Source organism: Herpailurus yagouaroundi, unplaced genomic scaffold (genome assembly GCF_014898765.1).
Source record: "Herpailurus yagouaroundi ecotype Mexico unplaced genomic scaffold, PumYag 209, whole genome shotgun sequence".
NCBI lineage: Eukaryota > Metazoa > Chordata > Mammalia > Carnivora > Felidae > Herpailurus > Herpailurus yagouaroundi.
In genome coordinates, this window is record NW_024412440.1 from 850439 (window position 1) to 857268 (window position 6830).

Consider the following 6830-nt stretch of genomic DNA (forward strand, 5'->3'; position numbering starts at 1 on the left):
TTGATAGATGAGTTGTGTGCTACTTTGGGCTATTAAAAAATAATGTGATATAATATTAAAAACAATATGAATATAATATACATTACATATAATACATGTAATCTGTTGCTCATATGTACATTTCTCTTTTGCATAAATCTATGAGTGGATTGCTGGATCATAGAAGATGTATATGTTTAAATTCATTAGATAATTTCATAGTTTTCTAAAGTGGTTGCATAAATTTACACCCTGACTAGCAACAGTAAGGGTTCTGGTTCCACATTTCAGGAATATTTTGTAATGTTCTTTTAAATTTAGCCCTCCTGGTGAATTTATGGTAGCATCTCACTAGGTGCTAATTTGCGTTTCCCTAATGACTGACTAATAAAGTTCAGCATTTTCATATGTTTAGCGAGCATTTGGATACTTTGATTTAGAAATCTGTATTTGATTTTCATATTCATTCTGTTTTGTCAAGGCATCTGTCTTTTTCTTATTATTTTAAAGAAAGTAGTTCTTTCTATTGTCCAAATGAAAGTCTTTTCTCAGCTAAATTTGCTGCTAGTATCTTCTTCCATTTTATGGCTTGCATTTTCACTTTTTAACATTTTGCTTGATAAATACAATTCTTAATTTTAAAACCATATCAATCAATAATTTAATAATGTTAGTAATCAAAATTAATTTATTGATAATTTGATTGTATCCTTTTAAAGAAGTCATTCCCTTCTCCAAGGTCATGAAAATATTACCTTACATTGTCTTATGTAAAGTTTCTTATCAAACCTCTACAGTTTGATCTATATTCCTCTGGAAATGGCGTTTGTATATGGTGTGAGATAGAGGTTATATGTGTATTTTCCATATGTGTACCCAAAATGTTAACCTCAGTGTTAATCCACAATTGCAAATTAAATAATTCTTTGCCAGATTAGTAACATAAAATGTCATAAAGTACTGCTGATCGTGTACAAATTTGTGTAAACCATATTTCTTGGCTGGGCTATAAATTTATGCATTATTTGAATGAGAAATTTTACCGAAAGTTTTTAAAAATGCTCTGACCCTTTGACTCAATTTTATATTAAGAAAATACTTTAAAATTTTGTTCTTGCTACACTTTAAGAGTTTGATATGTAGCAGCTCTTTGTGGAGTGTGGAATTATAGATGATCATGAATTGTTGTATTTGCTGAACAGCCATACTTGCAAATATTTTTATTATTATGCGAATTAAATCTAAACTAGTAAAACAAAAATATGTTGAAACATCAAAGATTTAATTCAAGAATATTCTAAATCAGGACTGTCCTAGAAAATGACTCTTAGAAAAAATGAAAAGTAATTACAGTTTACAATGTTTATTAAGACTAAAAAGGAATGATTAAGTATCATTCTTGTGACTCAAGTTTTTTTTGAGCCCTATTTTGTTAGTTTACTATACTACTTTTATGTTCACTTTAGTGTTTATATGTATTTAGTGTACACAAAATATTTTGTTCTCATAGAATATGTTTCAACTATTTAATTTATAATATAGCTAAGTACTTCCCATGGGATTTCTTTCCATAAATCAAATTTGATTTTCAGATTTTGTTTTTATGTTCCCACAAGTAAACTTTCTGTGTAACCCAAACCCAATTGTGAAAAATGTCTGTTGAGTGCAGAGAAGAACAAACTATATATATTTATCTCCCTTTAGAGGGATTCTAATGGTTTATTTATTAATACATAGAAATAAAAACTTCAATAAAAATTTTGCTTACTGAAGAATTTCTCAGAGTATTTTCACTTTGACAAATATTTCTCTTTAGGTCATAGAAATATCTAATTGTGGGTACACATATGAAAAACATTGCACTTGACCAATGGTAGAAATTGGACACATTCTAATTTTTGTTATGCTTTGTATTCAAAAGGTCTTGTTTAATATTCATAAATATTCACTGTAGGTGCTCTTGAAAATACTGATTTTGAATGCTTGCTACTTTGTTCCTGAATATCTAGAGTAAATTATATGGTGATTATCACCTATTGTCTTGAAACAGATTTAAGTGTGATTTAAATGTATTTTGGTTAAGTGTTATTAAAGATAAAAAATATATAAAAAGAAAATACTACATCTGAATGCCTTTTTAAATAAATGTTTTATTTTAGAATAGTGTTAGATTTACATACAAGTTGTGAAGATCTCAGAAAGTTCCCATATAGTCCACACCCAGTTTCCCCATTGATATCCTACATTAGTATGGTACATTCATCACATTTACTGAGCCAATATTGATACAGTATTATTATTAAAGTCTGCACTTATTTCAGATTTCCTTAGTTTTTATCTAGTGTCACTTTTCTGTTCCAGGATCCCATCTAGGTACAACAGTGTATTTAATAGTCTTTCATTCTTAGGCTTCTCTTATCTGTGACAGTTCTCAGACTTCTCTTGTTTTTTTGAGATCTTGACAGTTTGAAGAGTACATCAAGCATTTTGCAGGATGTTTTCAATTAGAAATTGTTGTTTTTATCATGACTAGATGGGGGTTGCATATCTTGTTCTAAATCATGAGTTCAGAGCAAATCCACCAGTGCCATTTCCCACCTGTGCCTGACTGGGGAAATAGCGTGATGGATAGAGTGCTGCAAGGGCAGCTCAGCTTCAGGGTGCGTTAGCCTCTCCATTGGGTTGTAAAACCTTGGATTGTGAGTAACTTGTTCTGTAAGTGTTCTGTAAGAGGAGCAAACATTTCTAGTAAATTTTAACTTGACAAACGAGTGATGTCTTGCAATACTAGTAGTATGGTGAATGATCGTCGTACTACAGGATCACAACTGAGCCAGTGGTTCTTCTCTCTCTCTCTCTCTCTCTCTCTGTCTCTCTCTCTCTCTCTCTCTCTCTCACACACACACACACACACACACACACACACACACTGAGGGATTGTGGGTGGTTGTCTCCCATGCTTGGATGCTTGGTCTCAGGCCATGATATTTGGCAGGTATCAGTGATTTTTCAGAACGTTGGAAGGTGCTCACAACTGGCACTGGTGTTACTTTTTGTCACTTTAGGGCACCTGTGGACAGTCCTTTGCTTTCTCATACAAGAGTAAGCTTAGGAATGCCTTGCTTCTTTCTAGGTCAAGCTGCCTACAGATATAGACCCTTTCCCCTGGTGCCTTATTTCCAGTGTACATTAAATATAGTATATGAGAAGACTTTATTAATACTGTACTGTAGTCAATATCCAACAGTGATCATGAAAGTCATCCTACACAGTAACCCTTCTCTCTCTTGTCTCCCTCACACCAATCACAAAGGTTTTCAAAAGTAAGTGCAGGTTAATTTGTTAATTTTTCTTTATATTTTGTATTTTCTTTATTTTTTTGTATTACATTATAGTATTGTAATCATTTTATATGAATATTTTTGGGTTGTAGAACGAATCATCTGAGTTTCCATTTTTTTTTATGGGGAAATTCACTTTGACAAACAAATGCTTTGGATGACAAACATGTTTCCAAAACAAATTGTGCTCACAAACCAACGTTTTATTATACTTCTTTGGATCAAGCTAAGAACTTCTATGTGAAGGTTATTGAAAGGAAAAACAATGTCAATGTTGGAAGAAGTTTTACACATTAGCTGAGGTACATTGTTTAAAAGACATTAACGTTTCAGGGCTTTAAAGGAGACTAAGACACTAAGTCCCCGACTGATATTTCAAGATACGCCAAAACGCAAATATTGCAGGGTATGTTCTGCAGACTGTACGTAATATACCTGTGTAAGCAAAGGGTATAGTATAGTGAAAGAAAGTGAGTGCAAGTGTAAGCAGTACAAGGGACATTCTGTACTGTGACCTCCTCAGTGTTCTTTTTTGTGCCAGTCTCTGGCTTGAACTTTCGATACTTGTGCAAGGAATCTCGGCTTTGGGGGGATCTCTCTGGAAAAAACTTTCAGTAGCCCTTTCAATGATCAAGCCAAGCATTTCAAACTGTTAGCAAGCCATTAGTAAAAAAACCAAAAAACACAAAACAAAAAAGCCCTGGTGGTAACTATTGTATATTACACACCTAAAGCAGCACATACATTCCACTGCCCTTATTTTGTCCAAGATTTAAAAACCAGACATTCTGATGTCTCCAGAGACAAAGAGCATTTCCATTCCAACTGCAAATCAATTGTATCTCCAAATATCAAATTACAATATTGCTGAACTGTTTTTCACAATTTAAATGCGCATTAATATTTATAAAAGGGACAGTTCATGTCAAATAGGCAGGTAGTGAAGTTCCTCAGTACTTCACACAATTTGGAAAGCCCAGGAGTAAAAGTTCTTGAAAAAAGAACAGTGTTCCCTTGGGGCACCTGGGTGCCTCAGTCAGTTGAGCGTCAGAATTCAGATCAGGTCAGGATCTCATGGTTTGTGGGTTCAAGTCCTGCGTCAGGCTCTAAGCTGTCAGTTCAGAGCCTGCTTTGGATCTTCTGTACCCCTTTATTTCTGCCCCTCTTTGCCCCATGCTCTGTCTCTCAAGAATAAATAAACATTAAAGAAGAGAGAGAGAGAGAGAGAGAGCAAGAGAGAGAACAATATTCCCTTTCCACAATGGCATGTGAGTTTAGAGTTACTCTCCTTGACCTCTTCCACTTTGCTCAATGCATGTTCCTCCACCGGAATCAATAACCTTCTTGTTAGCTGTCCTATATGCTCCATTCTCTTATTTACAAAATATAGACTAGGATTCCCCGGCAGAAAAACTTACTATAGTTACATTGCAACTTTTAGACTACTCTTACAATATTTTATTTTAGATCTGCTTAAAGATAGAATGGGTTTCAAGAGAAAGGTAATATGAAAACTTGCCTAGAAAGCATCAACCAACACAGGAGAAAATGTCGCCTGAAAATAATATTTTAAATATTAGAAATATTTTGGAACCATATATTTTATAATATATTCATGAGCATGTCCTTTCTTGTATTCCACTCCTGCTGACTTGTTGATTAAGCTTACTGTTCATAAACCAGTTGAATGAAAATGAAGAGTGAAGCTGGTTCTCTCTCTCTCTCTGCTGCTAGAACTAACAGAATGGTATTTCTCTATGCTTTGAATTTGATGTTGGGTAATTTTGAAAAATTATTAAAGTTTTATGTGTGTTTGGATACATGAGTGTACACGTGTGTGTATATTGATAAATATATGAATATATATATCTCTTCATTATGACCTTAAGACTTTCAAAAGACCCAGAGAGCTACCCAAGAATACTCATGAAAAATTACTTTGTTTTATATTTTTATTAAAATTGATATAAATAATATATTACTTTCACAACATACATATATATATAATATTTATGTTCTGTATCACAAATTATAATTGCTATCTTTTCAAAAGAACATTGCATACCTAAAAAAATACAGATACTATTTTGAAAAAACTAACTCTATCAATAAATACTCATAGCTAAGCCAGCACATGCTGGAAATAGAGTCTCTATAAACATCTCAGGGCAGAAACCAATGGCAGCTATTATACAGAAATTTTTACTTAGGATATAGGAGTCAAAATATACTTTCCAGTAAAAAAATAAGTACTGTATGCTTTAGTTTTACGTAATAACATTCACTGATATATCAGCAATAATTTCAGAAGAGTTAACAATAACATGCTCACAAAACATGGACATAAAATATATTAACACAGTCATAAACATGCAAGGAGAAAAATTGTGAAAAAGTGGATAATCTCTACCAAATGCCAATGGAAAATATAGCCTAAGAAATATATTTCTTTAATAAAGCCCTTAGGTCCAAATCCTATTTTGTACTACTTCCATGAAGCCTTTAAATTTTTTTTATTTTACTTTTTTATTATGCTCATAACATCTAAATTTTTATGATATTGCATAGCATGCTATATCTGAGCAATGATTTGCCAGACATCATAGCTCTTTTCTGTAATGACCTAGTTCCCACACTAATGGTGTTCTCTTTTCCTTTGAGTTCCTGTAACTTACTCAAGAGCAATTCATACTGAGAAAAGATGAATGAAATATGAAGGAAATAACAGGTGAAACATGGGAATTGAAAATGATCTTTGTTATGCCTTATCTATGCAAGTGTTCAGTCTGAATTAAGGTAGTGTGCTTGATGTTATACTAAGGCTTTCACTGAAATACAGCTGAACAGAATAAATCTCCTATAAAGAACCTTGCAGGAGTTCAAAAACCAAAAATCCCTTGGATTGGGTGTTATGAAAGAGTAATGTCATGCATTCAGATTAGCCTTGATTAGGACTTTAAAGTTAAAAACTCTTAGATAAAATAACTCAAATACCAACTGAATTACCATACAGCAGGTTAAAAATTGCTACCAGATAATGTCCAGATATTTTTAGATGGTGTCGGAGCCATGACCTTGCAAAACATAAATGTGCATATTGCAAAAACTCCCTAGTTTATTCTTAATCTCCTGAGATGAACAAGTTTCTAATAGAACCAATGTATACAATGTAATAAGTAAATGATAGTTGCAATGAGTTTGGCAATTTTTTTATTTATTGTTTCCCAATTTTAATTAGAACTGTACAGTTTTTGAATTCCTAATTATAAAACAAAACTAAATGTGATTTGACTTTCAGTTGTAAGCCTTTTGAGGCCCTTTAAATCATCTTTATCTAAGAAAAGAAAGTCCTGAGCAACAGTAATATAAAACAAGCCCTCAATGTTATCAGTGGTGCAAGAGTCACTGAGTTAATCAAAAGCAATTAGCTTTCCTCTCAGAAGTGTGGTGTTAAGATACACTTAAATTGAAGCATTATGTTCTGGTAATATGAAACTCTTTAGTCTCATT